At 37.8% G+C, this 16,127-nt stretch overlaps 1 protein-coding gene across 2 annotated transcripts in view; it reads right to left on the bottom strand.

Annotated features, from left to right (window-relative positions):
- The window catches only part of LOC108423489 (hippocalcin-like protein 1), a 31,504-nt gene extending 24,849 nt beyond the window's left edge, over window positions 1-6,655 (bottom strand). Inside the window, exon 1 of one of the 2 annotated variants that reach the window (XM_017690810.2) lies at window positions 6,274-6,655. The gene's annotated coding sequence lies outside the window, so the exon portion shown is untranslated. Of the gene's footprint in view, window positions 1-4,489; window positions 4,559-6,273 lie in introns of those variants that run through there. The other variant, XM_037541874.1, reaches the window with a different exon arrangement.
- Between the last annotated feature and the right edge of the window lie 9,472 nt (window positions 6,656-16,127).

Below are 16,127 nucleotides of genomic sequence, written 5' to 3'. Positions count from 1 at the left end.
ACTGCAGTCATGCAGGGCGGTTAATCATTAGCAAGCATACACACATCTACAATGTTTCCTGACTGAAACATTTCTCCAGGCAGTTCTAGTGACATTGCCTGACATTTAAAGACACTGCCTTGTTCCTGGTTGTCAATCCGGTCAAACCTCTGAGAACCAACATCTGAAATACGAACTCTTGCTCTTTCTGTCAGTAAGTAAGTATTAGTGTCATCTTAAACTATATACAACAGCAAAACTCAACAGAAGGTGGTTATTTATCAACTGTTAAAATGTGCACACACCTGCCTGATTTCTGTTCCTGTTCCACAGAGCTTAACCCAAACCAGCCTCAGTGAATGTAATAAGGGATTCACAATGATACCAGAATTAGATCAATACTGGCAGATGTTTACTCAACCCCTTAAATGGCCAGGGCCCAGCAGAGTGCCCCAGGTTTTAGTACAACTTAAGAATAGCTTAGCCAGTTTGCACTGAAGTCCATGGAGTTGCTGAATAATAAGCCTTAGTATTTAATAAGCCTGGGATTTTAAGGGGTAAAAAACTGCATCTGACAGATGTGTAGATTTGGCCTATTCTAATCCAGGCAGATTTTGTCCCAAGTCTACATTTTATAAATGCTCATGTATCAGCATTGGAGGTATCTACATGAAAGATAGCTGCATCAGCCTACAGTTTCCATATCAATGCATTTAATGTTGTTATGGAATAACTGAAGTCTGATGAGGTCAGCCCTCCTACCATCAAAAAAGGAGGGTCTCTGAGAGAGAGAGAGAGAGAGAGAGAGAGAGGGAGAGAGGTTATGTTGGATTGCTATTCTTAAATGTCTGCATTTTTGCTTTAAATTTTAGGGAATGTGCAATTTGTAAGTCTAATCCAGGTAGATTTTGGCCTAGTTACTAATGTTCTAAATGTTTTGTGTATTGGCATCAGAAGATCTGTATGTGAAATCATTCATTGTCCTGTCTACCATATGGTGATGGTGTTCTTTTAAGTTCTTTTAAAATCTTTAAAGTTTCCCACATCACAGAATCAGTGGCCTCAGTAAAATGTCAGTATCTGATTGTGGCTGTGTGGTCAAGCACTGTCTTAAACAGAATCTGGCAATGTCCAAACATGATCGTTTTGATTTCTTCACATCTCCTGACAGATGTGGCTTTATTAAGAAGTCACTAAATGCTCCCTGGCATTAATTTATTCAGCCTTATTCTGCCTATTGTTCTACAGTCTTATGTGGTATAAGACAAGGACATGACAACATAATAACCTACCTTCTATTCAAGATACAATAAAACCAACAAGTGCACACTTGAGTCACTCCATGTCAAATCACTGGGCCTTTACACCATCCATAATAAACCTCAGAGACCACAGAAAACTAAAGGTGATGTTTGAGAATTAGCGTACGACAGTATGGAAATTGTCTCTGGAAATACTGTAGAATTACTGAATGGCAATAAATTACATTGTTAAAAATAACATTTTCAATTAACTGATAAGGCTTATTACATTAGCATGATTAACAATGTTATGGGAAGTGCCTTAATTCTGCCTTAGACCTAAATACCCACTCCCACCTTTCATCATACAAACTAAATCATGTTTCTCTCACAGAAATAATAATAATACTTTCAATAGAGCCTATAAGCCAGTGATAGTCGATGTGGAATATTCCAGATGATTTGTGGAACTTGACCTTTTTTACTGGAAATTAACCACCCACATGTGGCACATTTTGCCGCGGTGGGTTCTCTTGATTAGATGCAAGCCAAAAGCAGGTAAAAAGCCACTGGGATGAAAAATTAGTCCTACTGTCTGGGGAATTTCATGCTTTAGAAATTAGGTGCAAGCTCGTCAGTGCTTCATGAGCCCTTGAAGGTAAAAAGGCTTCTGCACATCTGTTCCTACAAAGATACTGCACTCACTCTTTCCCTATGTCTGACTATTTCACTTATCCTTCCACAAATCAATCCATATATCCATCCATGCACCTATACTTCTACCTTTAAGATGTTATCCAATTAAAGCACAGCTCTTCATTTTAAAAAATGTATGCAAGCAGAACAAGGATATGTCTTAATTAAAAAAAAAACATCAGGAGAGCTACAGTAATGGGGTAAACTCAATAATTACATCGTCGGCTCTCTTTTCCTGCTCTCTTCCATTTAGAGCACCCACTGCTTTAAAATAAACATGAATAGGAAAATATAATGCATTTTTTACATACCTTGCTGCATTTCTAAGAACAATAATATCAGGGTGGGTCTCTGATAGGAGTGGAAATATCTAGGCACCTCACGATTCAATTCCATTATGATTCAGAGGCTGCGATGCGACTATAAAACGATTATCGATGCTTCTTTTTTTCTGCACAGGATTTCTATTTTCTCACTGTGTAAGGACTTGGTACTTTTAAAGCAAAGTATTCGTAATAATCCATAATTAATTTACTTCCAGTGTCTTTTATTAATAAAACTAATGGAAATGAAATAAGATCCAGTGGCAATAGATGTCCAAGGGGCACAGGTTCGGTTTTGGTTTCGCTGTAGAGAGTCGGGGTGGCTGTGTGAGTAAAAAGAAAAAATCGAGACGGGACACTGTATCTCGGCTCCAAAGTCCTGGTTCTCATCGTCTGAGTACTGACATAAATCCTTGACAATGAAAGATGCGATTTTTGAAGAAGTTTTGACATCACTTGCATATAGTGTGGCTCCCGTCCAGGTCCCTTTTCCCCTGGTGTGTAGACTGCAGGTCACCTAGCAATGCAGACAGTATCGCCTAGCTAGTAGCGAATGAAAAGGTAAAGAGAGAGATTTAAGACGAACCTTTAGAGACGAATGGACTTGTTCGCATTTATAAGCAGTGCAGTTGGTTTCCTGGTACGTTAAATCTGCAAAGGAAGACTGTCAGACACTAAAAAGTTGCGAAGATGAACATGAACTTCTGCTTACAATACCAGACTTTTAAATTTATAGATTCATATAGTTATGATTACAAACTCATATAAGGAAAAAAACATGATAATGCTAATACACACAGAAGAGCTTTGGTTAAATATCACTTCTTGATCTTTTCTATTCATTTCTAATCTTCTTGCTTATCTTTAAAAAGCAACTGTTCACAAAATTAAACAAGAAAGCCTTAAGAAAAAATGTTGTGGGAAGTGGTAGGACACTTCCCACTGAGAACTAAAATATTGACTGCAACAGGAACACAAGAACCACAAGGAACACATAGGCAATACATTCATAACTACAGCTTAGATGCTTACCTGGCTTTGGCTTCTTATGTCAACAAATTTCATCCTGAGTTATGTTAACACTAAGGCGGGTGCCGTAGATCATCACAGCCATGACAACCTTGCTTTTATGCAACAGTTAAATAAATAAGAGTAAGAAATTAATAAATTGGGCCGTGATCGTGGCATTTAATATCTTGTTCCTTCCGCTAAATTATAGTTCCTTAACAAGCAGCTCATTTTTATGTCACAGTAACGAGTTCTGCTCACTCACTGCACAGCCAGCAGTTCATTACACTAAACTCTGAAACTGTCATTACCGCTGAGCAAGCTTTTTTGTTTTTTACTGTGGCAGTTTTATGTCTCAGTCTGATTTGGTCAGACTCTGAAGACGAGGCTACATGTTTGGCGAATGGTATTTGGTTAATTTCTGGCTGATTCCAGGTGGTTTAGATTTTCATCTGTCACACCTGCCGCTCAGTGGAGATGACAGTCTGGGAATTTAGTTTAGTCTCATCTTAGTGTAGTCTGATCAAAACAGCTGTTTTAAATTGATGGCTCAAGGAGGTGTAATAGTTATATATGTTAATATATGTGAACTCTAGGGACACCAAAATAGAAGTTTCCATAGAACGTCCACAGAACAAACAGTAACTGACTTGTTATCACACATACTTGTTCTCTTTTCTAGTGACAAATCGTGATGGTTACTTGAGTAGTGATTTCAGTCTTCTAATGCTGGCGCCTCAAGAGGTTAATGTTCTCGAGCACTCATGCACATTCCTACCAGCGACACTGCATTGATTTTATTAATATAAGAATCCAGGCAAAAATCTAAGCCGTAGTTGTTAATGTATTACTTCCCAAAGTTAAAAGGTGGCTGAATCTAAAAGGTGACTACTGTTCTCCCAAATAAACCAAGCCAAATGCTCAATAACTGTCACTGCATCTCTCTGGCTTGTTTTCAGAACTGTTCTTTCACCAAAAAAAAAACAGCACAGTGGAGAGAATGCACTAATCGCAGAGCACGTAATTAACATACTGTCACCGAAAACATCTTTGTCTTTAACAGAATGTCGTTTCTCCTTTTGCAGAGCAGTGTTGGTTTTTATGGAAGATGCACAGAGACAGTTCACCTATATCCATGCCACACTGAGCAGAAAATTTGACAGAAATACCACGGCAGTGAACCTGTGGGAAGTGGCTGACCTCTGTGATCTAGATCAAGGTCATGTGACTTGAGGTGTATACCTGGGCTGCTGAAAATATGGACCACAATCAGCAGCTTGTTGTTGTGTCAGTGAGATGTCATTGCTGCCACTGCTGCTGCCGCCTGCCAACTTTCTGTGCTTGCAACAATGTCACTGCTGTCACCTTCCAGGGAGCGTCTGACAAAAGCAACACAAACACCACCTCTTGTGGTTTTGTCACCATGCCACTGACCATATTTAGCAAAGCTATTAGAAACTGGTCAGTTTTAAAGTCACAGTCATGACTGAAAGCATTAAAAAAGTGCGCAACGACCAAACAGCAGTATAATACGTACTGTGCCAGTTACACAAGGACTGCGCTGTCATCGGGGCTTATCACCTGAGTGTGTGTTTGTTCTCACTATCACTGCTGCTGACCCAGAGCAACTACTTTATAAATCAGACCCTTTAATACCCACAGACAAGACTTACACAAGGGACAAGTTCTCCAAAGATTGCTCTGTGACCGGCTCAAACCTACTTTACTGTTCAAAAGTCAGAGACCACATTTATTTAGTTTCCAGTCAAATCGGCCATTAAGGACAGGGTATTCATTTTCTAGCGTCAAGGAGAAAACACTACATAAAATAACAAGTGTTTCACCATTTTATGTGTACACGATTTGTGTTTATTACAGCTTCCATTCTTTTTCAAATCTGCATGAATATTTTACAAACTTTAGTCTTAGAAGTTGGTTGCATTGTCTGCTACTTGCAATCCAAGTAATCCCAAACACATTCAGTGATGCTGAGGTCTGGACTCTGGGGAGGTCAGTCCATTGCTCTGAGAACACCAGCAGCTTCTTTGTTTGAAATGCAAATGCAAATGCTCTTCTTTTTTCTACATGTTCAGTGAGGGACTCCTGACAGCTACACACCCTTTCAGACCCATAGTGTTGAGCTGTCTGGATGGATGGATGGAGAGAAGCACCTGTGCAATGCTTCGGAACTGCACCAGGGACAGTTTCGGTGGTCTACCAGGTCTTGCGCTTTTTTCCTTTGGCTTGCCATTCAAGCGGGTTATCTTATATCTAATCTATCTAATCCCCTGAGAAGTATCTCCTGAAAATGAATAACTTGTACTTAACGGCTGTTTTGACTGGAAATTAAATAAATGAAATGTGGTCTCTGACTTTTGCGCATTACTGAGCATTACTTACTGTATGTCATGGTAATTTAGACACACACATACACACATGCACTTCGGATTTACTTAGTCTTAATCCACATTTTTGTCTGCGCTTATAACAAATAAATGTTGGAAAAAATACTCGTATCTCCAAAACGGTAACTTTACAGGAGAAGGAAAAAACCTACTTTACTTTTAATGTAAGTCAGCGGAACCAGACGTTTCTCCAAGACATTCTGGGCCGTTTCTGCTGGTCCATACATCGTAGAATTTACACACAATATAAAGGGTAACAGAAATGATCAAATTATGTCAAAAACGAAAAAAACAACAAAAAAGATAGGTTACATGTTTTTGTTCCGTCAGCAGCGAAGCGGCATGTAGCTTCTATGCTAGACACGAGCTGCAAATCAATATGCATGTACTGTATGTACTGTAATTAAGTGTACAGCAGCCCAAACAGCAGCGAGACCTGGTTAGCTTGTTTAGTTTGAAGAAACAGTATGAAAAAATATACAAATAAGTCTAGTTACAGTTCAGCATCTGCAGGCTCCTCCTCGGAAACCCCAAAAGCCAAAACGAGGGAATGTTCAGGAACAACCATCGATATCTTAGCCTTCACAAGAAAACAGCTGATAGGAGGTATCGACTACTTACTCTCGTCTTCAAGTCCACTTTCTGTGAGTGCTGGAAGTCGATGAAAGGCTGAAGAAGCGTCCAGTCACCCATACGAGCCTCCTCGCCTTCCCTCTCCTACGCTAGCTGTGACCACAAGTGCATTTTCCACAACTAAGTGCGAATTTAAGTGCAGGATTAGAGCGAGAGTGAAACCGCCTAAGCAGCGGAGACGCGAGAAAGGAAGTGGGAGAAAAGCCCGGCAGGGTGGACCGCTCTCGGCTCGGCTGAGCTTCTCTGAGGCTAGAGGAGCTTTAGGCTGGATCAGCGGCTCCGCTTCACCTGAACACGAGAACCACGACAGACCTTCACTCAGCAGAGCACTGGACCCTCAACACGGGCTCGGGAACTTTGAATGGACGCCGCGGCAGAAGGGGGCGGAGAATTATGATGACGCAATCATCATCATCCTCTTCTTCTGCTTCTTCTTTTTCTTCTGAAATATCATGATTTATTATCATATATATCTTTAGAATTATCATCGTCATCATCATCTTCGCCTCCTCCTCCTCCTTCTTCTTCTTCTTCTTCTTCTTCTTCAGTATCATGAATTATGTTTATGTATAATTTCATTATCATCATCATAATTTTTCTTCCTCATAATTACAGTCATCATAATCATCATCTTCTTTTTCTTTTTGTCGTTTTTCTTCATTATCATAATTTGTCTTGTGATTTTTCTTCTTCTTCATCATCATTATAATCATGATAATTTTTTTATTTTTATTTTTAGTTTAATCATCATCATTTTACGTCATCATTATGATCATCATCATTTTCTTTTTCTTTGTTATCATGGTCTTCATCTTTTTTAATTACCCATCATTACAGGCATCATGTGTAATGTATTGGAACTGGGGAGAGAAATTAATTTACATTCATACATACAACCATGCATAAGTACAACCATACATACATACAACCATACATAAATACAACCATGCTTAAGTACAACCATACATAAATACAACCATGCTTAAGCACAACCATGCATAAATACAACCATACATACATACAACCATACATAAATACAACCATACATAAATTCAACCATGCATAAATACAATCATACATACATACACACAACCATACATAAATACAACCATGCTTAAGTACAACCATACATAAATACAACCATGCTTAAGCACAACCATGCATAAATACAACCATACATAAATACAACCATACATAAATACAACCATGCATAAATACAATCATACATACATACACACAACCATACATAAAAACAACCATGCATAACCAGACATAAATGCAACCATACATAAATACAACCATGCATGTCATACATAAATACAACCATATATACATACAACCTTGTGAAATACAATCATACATACACACAACCATACATAAATACAACTATGCATAACCATACATAAATACAACCATATATACATACAACCATACATACACACAACAATACATAAATACAACCATGCATAACCGTACATAAATGCAACCATACATACACACAACCATACATACACACAACCATACATAAATACAATTATACATAGATTTTCATACATAAATACAACCATACATACACACAACCATACATACACACAACCATACATAAATACAATTATACATACATTTTCATACATACATACAACCATACATACATACAACCATACATACACACAACCATACATAAATACAACCATATATACATACAACCATACATAAATGCAACCATACATATATACAACCATACATACATACAACCATACATACACACAACCATACATAAATACAACCATACATACACACAACCATACATAAATACAACCATATATACATACAACCATACATAAATGCAACCATACATATATACAACCATACATACATACAACCATACATACACACAACCATACATAAATACAACCATACATACATACAACCATGCATACACACAACCATACATAAATACATCCATGCATAAATACAACCATACATACACACAACCATACACACTCAACCATACATAAATACAACCATACATACACACAACCATATATAAATACAACCATACATACATACTACCATACATAAATACAACCATACATACATATGTACATACATACATTAATTTACATTTCAATGAAATGCAAAAAAATCTTTTGAAATACAGGATATGCATATACTGTTCTAGACTATTTCCCCAAAATATCTTACACAACATACACACTCAACCATACATAAATACAACCATACATACATTTTTGTACGTAAATATAACCATATATACATACAATCATACATAAACACAACCATACATATATACAACCATACATACATAGAACCATACACAAATACAACCATACATACACACAACCATACATACATATGTACATACATACATTAATTTACATTTCAATGAAATGCAAAAAAATCTTTTGAAATACAGGATATGCATATACTGTTCTAGACTATTTCCCCAAAATATCTTACATTTTAAGTTTTTAGATTTTATTGATATTAAATATAAATGAATTGTCATTTTTCTCCATTTTCCCCAGTTCCCCCTCACAACTGTTAAGAGTGATTCAGTCATGAAGATGAAGCTGTATGACAGTTTATGCATAATTTTATGAATAGTTTTAAATATATGACTTTATAAATTATATAACTGTATAACTATATGAATTATGTAAGACTGTTTTACAAGATGAGTCAGTCAGGCCGGATCTCAAAACAACAGTGATGGATGAGTGATAAGATGATTCTTGACTTGATTTGATTCTTGAGTTTTTATTTTGGTCCATCAGCACTGATTCAGCGTGGATTATAATTAGAAGAAAGAATTCTATTAGACAGAATAGAATTCAAATAGACAGTCAGATTATATGATAAAAATGATCTACAGTGCTCCCCTCAGAACAAAAGTATTTGGATACCTTAACTGTTTAAGTTTAGTTTGTAACTTTAATCATATTTTGTTTCCTAACATAAGCTTACAGCATTTTTAAGTGTTGCACAACTGTCCAAATACTTTTTGGAGCCGCTGTATGTGTAAGCTTTCGGATGGTGCTGAATTCACAAATGACCCAGAAATGGATGAAGATTATATAGAGATTAATACAGGCAATACAGGATATCTATCTATCTATCTATCTATCTATCTATCTATCTATCTATCTATCTATCTATCTATCTATCTATCTATCTATCTATCCATCCATCCATCCATCCATCCATCCATCCATCCATCCATCTATCAACAGTGCATGGTGTGCCCTGTAGCAGTGAGACTATCCCAGCTCTTCTGTAAAACAGTACATGCTCCAGCCTGTTATGATAAAATGGTGCACATTGTCACTTTCAGTTTAGGATTTAAAAAACACTTCAGTTCAATAATTCAGCGATGATTTCTTTCAGTAACCCTACAAACTGGACCTTCCTGGCACCAAAAAGGCTTCTCTACAGAGACAAGTTGAAGAACTCCCAAAAATGGCTTGACCTGAAACAGTTTCTTTTAATAGAGTAGGGAATGGAAGAAGTAGGCTGCATAATACATGTTACATAACATATCTCAGGAGAGCCTTTCTGTGGCAGCAAAAGTCCCTCAAAGACGTTTGTCATACTAGCCAAACCGTTCTGTTCTTTGGACACCCGCAGGAGAATTCGCTAAGGGAATATAGCAGCTTTATTAAGAAGAAGATGATTAATGTAGGAGAATAAAGGGATTTGAAGTCTTCATAACTGAAACTTTATATAGATGTTCCATCACCATATGCTGAGGTCTCTTTTATTTGCAGTGCAGCACCCAGTATGTAACTGGACAATGATATAGATGATATTATTTGAGTTTTATCTTAAAACCACACTAAGAACACTGTTGGACTGTGAGATTAAAGCAGCAAATGTCACATTTAATTTGAGCTGCTTTAGTGTTTGCACGCCTCAGTATCACTGCTGGACTGAGAATGGTCCACCAGCCAAAAATATCCAGCCAACAGCGTCCTGTGGGTGGCGTCCTGTGACCACTGATGAAGGACTAGAGGATGACCAACACAAACTGTGCAGCCACAGCTGAGCTGTCGCCTCTGACTTTACATCAGAGACCAGGTAGACAAGGTAGGAGTGTCTAATTGACTGAACAGTGAATGGACACAGAGTTTAAAAACTCCAGCAGCATTGCTGATGTGTCTGATCCACTCGTACCAGCACAACACAAACTAACATGCCATCACCACTGCAGTGTCACTGAGAATGATCCACCACCCACATAACACCTACTCCTAGGTGGTCCTGTGAGAGTCCTGACTATTGAAAAACAGTGAAAGGAGGCTAACAAAGTATGCAGAGAAACAGATGGACTACAGTCTGTAATTGCAGAGCTATTGCACCTGTGGAGCTGATGAAAGGGACAAAGAGTGTTGAAACAACATGACGTACTTAATGAAGTGGCCAAAGTGGCAGAGTAACAAGGGCCTGGATTAGGCGACCAGGGTCTGTTCTTTGTGGAGGCTGCTTGTTTTCCCTGTGTTCCTCCAGGCGCTCTGGTTTCCTCCCACAGTCTAAAAACTTGCTACTAAATTGCCTCTGGTTGTGGGGGTGTGTGTTAATGGGTATGTCTATGTGTCTGTCCTGCCATGGTCTGGTGACTTGTCCAGGGTGTTTCCTGCCTTCCGCCCAAAGGGTGTAGGGGTAGTGTCCAGCTTCCCCCATGAACCTAAGAGGATAAGCAACCTAGAAGACGAATGAATGATAATGTTTTGCCACTGTTTTAGAGATATAACATTTTCCTTTGGAAATTATAATAGAAAATTAGAGAAATTGTAAATGGCAATTGTGCCCAGTTGTAAATAATGTTATCATGTTTACTACTTAGTTGTAACTTCTTTGTGATTGATTACAGCCTGAAGTCTGTGATCCATAAACCTCACCAGACACTGTATTTGTGCCAACCCGCCCATCCAACCCCAAACTCTGTGTTTGCTAACAGACTGCATTGTAGTGTTCTACCCACCTTTCTATATAGTTATAGAATGGCAATCACCCCATGTTTCATCAAGTCTTTAAACGTATCTCTGCAGTTATAAATGGGTATATTATACTTCTGGTGAGGCTCAGAAGATCAGGTTGCCTCCTAATAGTAGTCCACCCATAATTTTATGGTAACTGTACTGACATTTACTGACTTTCACATTCCGTTAAATCAAATGTTAATTAATTACATTTAGACACATAGTCTGAACCACCCCCCAGGCGAATTACATGTTTTGTTGGTTTGTAAAAGTGGTATTGAGTTAAGAAGACCTCTAAAGATCTTAAACTTTAACTTTTTCCTGCTGACTTCAGTGCACAATTTCTATTTATTTGCTGAGATTAACACATTGGAAAAAACACAGTATAAAAACATTAAATGAGCTGTAGCTTTTGCACAGGCCAATATGTTTAATGTGCTTTTTCCTCATTGTGTTACGTTAATCAAATAAACAGTAATTGCACATTAAAATGTTCAGAAGTGTGTTCTCTGTAGTTGATAACTTATTTTCACCTGAAAAATCAACTAAATACCAAATGTGGCCAAACATTTACATTTGAATACAAATTTCCCTCTAATAGGACTGGTATTTGGAAGACAGACACAGATGCTTAAGATAAACCTTTAGCTTAAAAACATCTGGACAAAATGCATATCATTTTCTTTCATTTGTAAGAAATCCCGGTGTTTACGAGACATGTCCAATAGATGGCAGTAGAGTACTAACAGTGCTACATACCAAACAGTCCAATGACACATCATGATTAAAGAATGCAAACTATAAATGACTAAATTCTGCTGTAAAAATGACACAGATGATTCTTAATGTCAATAGTTGGTCACAAGAACCTCATTTAACAGATGTTTCTCATGTTTTACAAACAAAAAAAAAGCTACATCTGTATTACAGTCATTCAGTTCTTTTCCTGGAGGTCCAGTGTCCAGCACAGTTTGATGATTTGCCCACTTAAATACACCCTAATCCACTAAACCTGCCAATTAACAGAGGAGTTAAATCAGGTGTGTTTGAGCATTAAAGTCCCCGTACTGTGCTGGACACTGGCCCTCCAGGACCAGAACTGTATGACCCTGCCTTAAAATCTCTGTGAAGACGTGACTGTAAAACAGGCTTCAGCTTTCTGGAGTCTATTTTCTCTGGCTATGCTGTTCACTTGGTTATGACTACACCCGATCAAGAATGAAGATCTGTTGGGTCCCACTCTTTTCATCTGCCGGACACATGAAAGCTCTTTTGAGAGCTGGCAGAAGTGCTGAAACTCTGGACCTCACCAGCATAAGTCTGCCATTGATGAGGCCATGTAAAGCAGCCCTCTCAACAAAGCGTCTGTTCATGCATCTTTCCCACACTTCAGCGGGGTGAGGGAAGCGGCCTGAAAGGGTTAGATCTCAGACGGATCAGAAACAGAGAATCCAGCATTAGATGTCTATGACTGGAATTTTGTGGTTCATTAGAGTTGAACGGTTAATGGATGTTTAGGGCTGTTTTGTGTAACAGTGAACAAATGAGCACCAGTTTAGAGGGTTTTCACTGTGTGATGTTAACTTCAGGTAATATTTTAAGTGCCAATATCCTACATATTTCTTAAAATTTGTTTTCTCTGAAATCTACTTATCACATCTGTGTGGCTTTATGTACCAAAAAGTCATAATTCATTTTCAAATGACCATTTTTAACTCCTTTTTATCCCGTACAGCTAAACAGGCTGTTTTGTTACTGTGCCCTTAACACTAATACATGTAAATGACCTCTGTTCTGATTGGCTTGTCTGTATTTGGCCTCATTCAAAAAGCATTTCTGGCTGAAACATTCTTCATAACTTTAGCGTGAATGGGCAGAGCTAAACTGCTGTAGGCTAAATAGGTGTTTATATGTGATTGTGTTGCTTAGAGAATTTAAAATGATGGGCTGCTGTGCTGCTTACTTTCCATAAATGTACTGTATATGGAACGAACAGTACCCGTTTGAAACAACATCTAACAATATTTAGATAATACAACAAAGCATCTCTTTTTCGTGATATGGGTTCTTTAAGCTAACATAATTCTGTCTCTTTCCTTTTGACATTTTATACAGTACTCATCAAGAAAGGCTTGTCTGATTTGATCTTTTGAAATTCTAGTGCTTCTATCAAGAAATGTCAAGAATGTAAAAAAATGTCCAGTGTTGGATATGGGTGGTGAAGTGTGTCCATGTGTACCAGTAACAGTAGGCATCACAACAATATCTTACTATGCCATCAGTTTTGCAATGTAATGGTGCCACACAATTGCAGTACAAGATCAGGGCGACAAAATATCTTTTAGCTCAGTGTCTGCTGCCTGAGTGTTCAACATACTTTCTAGCCTGTCTGAAGGTGCCATCATAGTCGCTTGTTCCAGACCCCATGAACTTGTGAAATTCAACGGGTAACAGTCTGAGCTGGACAGACTGCCCTCAGCAACCCAGCTTACTTTTCCAACAGCCATTCATTTAAGGCTCTGACACATGATTAGCATGGTGAAGTCACAGAATATGAGGTGCTGGGGAAAACACATTGGATATACCCAAATAATGTTTCCTTTACACAGTTATTATGCAATGTATTGTTCTGACAAGTCTTGTCTGGGTGAGTGCCCTCATTAATGCTGAGCACATTTAAGACATGGAAGACTTTGAGAAAACCAGTCAGATTACTTTGCTTTATTTTACTTTACATTTCTGTAAATGTGCCAGTTCACCTTTGGCTAATTGTCAACCACTGAAGACAATAGCACTAACTAAGACTCATCCTGTATATGGATCATTCTACTTAACTGGTTCAAAGTCAGAGTTCAAAACACATTTGGGACTTTCAACTAACTTGGACTTTGGACTAAAATCCTTTCGCTTTGAGTGACCGTATACATTAACTATGTATATTTTGTTAAAGTAGATGATTGATTATTTCATTTTGTCACTAACAAAACAATCACAAAACTACTGAAACGTTATCAAGTATTTCATTAGTGATTGTTTCGGGAATTATATTTTTAGCTCATTTTGAGCAGAACTCAAAAACGCCAGCCAGTAAAAGCACAGCTTTGGACAGTTGTACAAACATAATATAATAATATTTTATATTAAACACATAAACGTTTATTATTTGCAGAACATATACGCATCAGTAGTGACCATTCTTAATGTTACACATTGATTTTCAGACTTTGTGACACATTTACTTTAAAACAATGTGATCTAACTGCTCACCATGTGGCCATGAGGGACAGGGATGCAGTCTCACGTCCTGCTTTAAAATGCAGGGGTGTGGTTGGAATAGGGCTCCACCCACAGACTAAAGCTCTTAGTGTTAGTAGTGACATGAAAACTTGGGACAGCATTTTTTGAAAAAATATCAAACAAATGTTTATTATTATTATTATTATTATTATTAATCATTATTATTATTATTATTATGTTTAGCATTTATTTCTTTCACAAGTTGAAACATAGACATTGGGGTTTGGGACAGACACCTCATAAGGTGTCTGTCCCATTTAAAGGTACCCTATAAATTATGATTTTGTCTATATTTAACTTATTACTATCTCAGTTAATGCTTTGGGATTTAAAATGATCATAGCATAATAGCCCCGCGGCCCTGACGGAGAAGCGGCTTAGAAAATGGATGGATAGCATAATAGATTTGGGACCACAGTTTAAACTAATTTGATTAAATGGTCCATATAATATAGTCTGGTGTAAGCTGTTGAAATAAAATGAACAAATACTTACTGACATTTCTGACATTTATTTCTCTCTTATTATCTGAATCTCATAAACCCTCCTAGGAAGCAGCTGTTTCAGAATCAGTGTTTTCTTGTGGCGGTGATGATAAGTAATTGAACTAATTAGCCCATTTTCAAAATGTCATGTTTAGTACTTGGTTATGACTCCTTTGCAGTCAATGCCAGGCTGAAGTCTGTGGCTCATAAACCTCACCAGACACAGTGTCTCCTCTAGTGATGTTGTGTTGTTCAGCAACCCTTCATTTCAAATCCAATCTGCAGGTCTACTGAGCCAAAACAACAAAAACTGTGGCACTGTGCAATTACTTACAGACTGCACTGTACTGTTCTACCTACTTTCCTGAGTTCTAGGTGATCACTCACTCCTTACTTCCTTTCAGAACCTTTAATAACATCTAATATCAGCTACAAGTGGCTCAACAGCTGCTGCTGAATCTCAGAAGATTTGGTTATCTATACTTTGCAGTCTACCAATAACATAATAGTAGACTATTTGTGCAAAGGCTTGTAGACCCTGGCTCATTAAACATGGGAACATTGATGTGAGGATATGATTGAGCATAAGTGAGGTCAGGTACTAATGTTGGATAATCAGTTCTGGATTACTCCAGCTCATGCTGATGGTACTGGAAGGAGCTCCATCACTCCAGAGAAGACAGCTCCACTAATCCAAGTTTACACCCCTCTAGCTGATTCTTAGTAATGGACATGGTGACCTATGGCTCATGTCTGGCTGCTCCAGAGTGACCCATTCTATAGACAATGCTTTTCTATAGAGATTATATAAGCTGTGAGTGTAGTAGTTGAAAACCTGTTTCAGCAATGTGTGCACCTTAATGTAGCTGAATTCACCAATCTGAAGAATATCTGGATAATTTGGACCTTCAGACTTTCAAGTAGTGTTAAATTAATTGATGTTAGGGTTTAGAAAAACCCTGTTGTGAGGAAATAATGAAAACCTGCATGACAATGTAACTTGGATGGGAAATGAATAGGAAGCACATCCATCTTATCCATATCTAAGCAATGTCACTTT

Source organism: Pygocentrus nattereri, chromosome 10 (assembly GCF_015220715.1).
Source record: "Pygocentrus nattereri isolate fPygNat1 chromosome 10, fPygNat1.pri, whole genome shotgun sequence".
Taxonomy (NCBI): Eukaryota; Metazoa; Chordata; class Actinopteri; order Characiformes; family Serrasalmidae; genus Pygocentrus; species Pygocentrus nattereri.
This window is presented reverse-complemented; position numbering and strand designations above follow the sequence as displayed.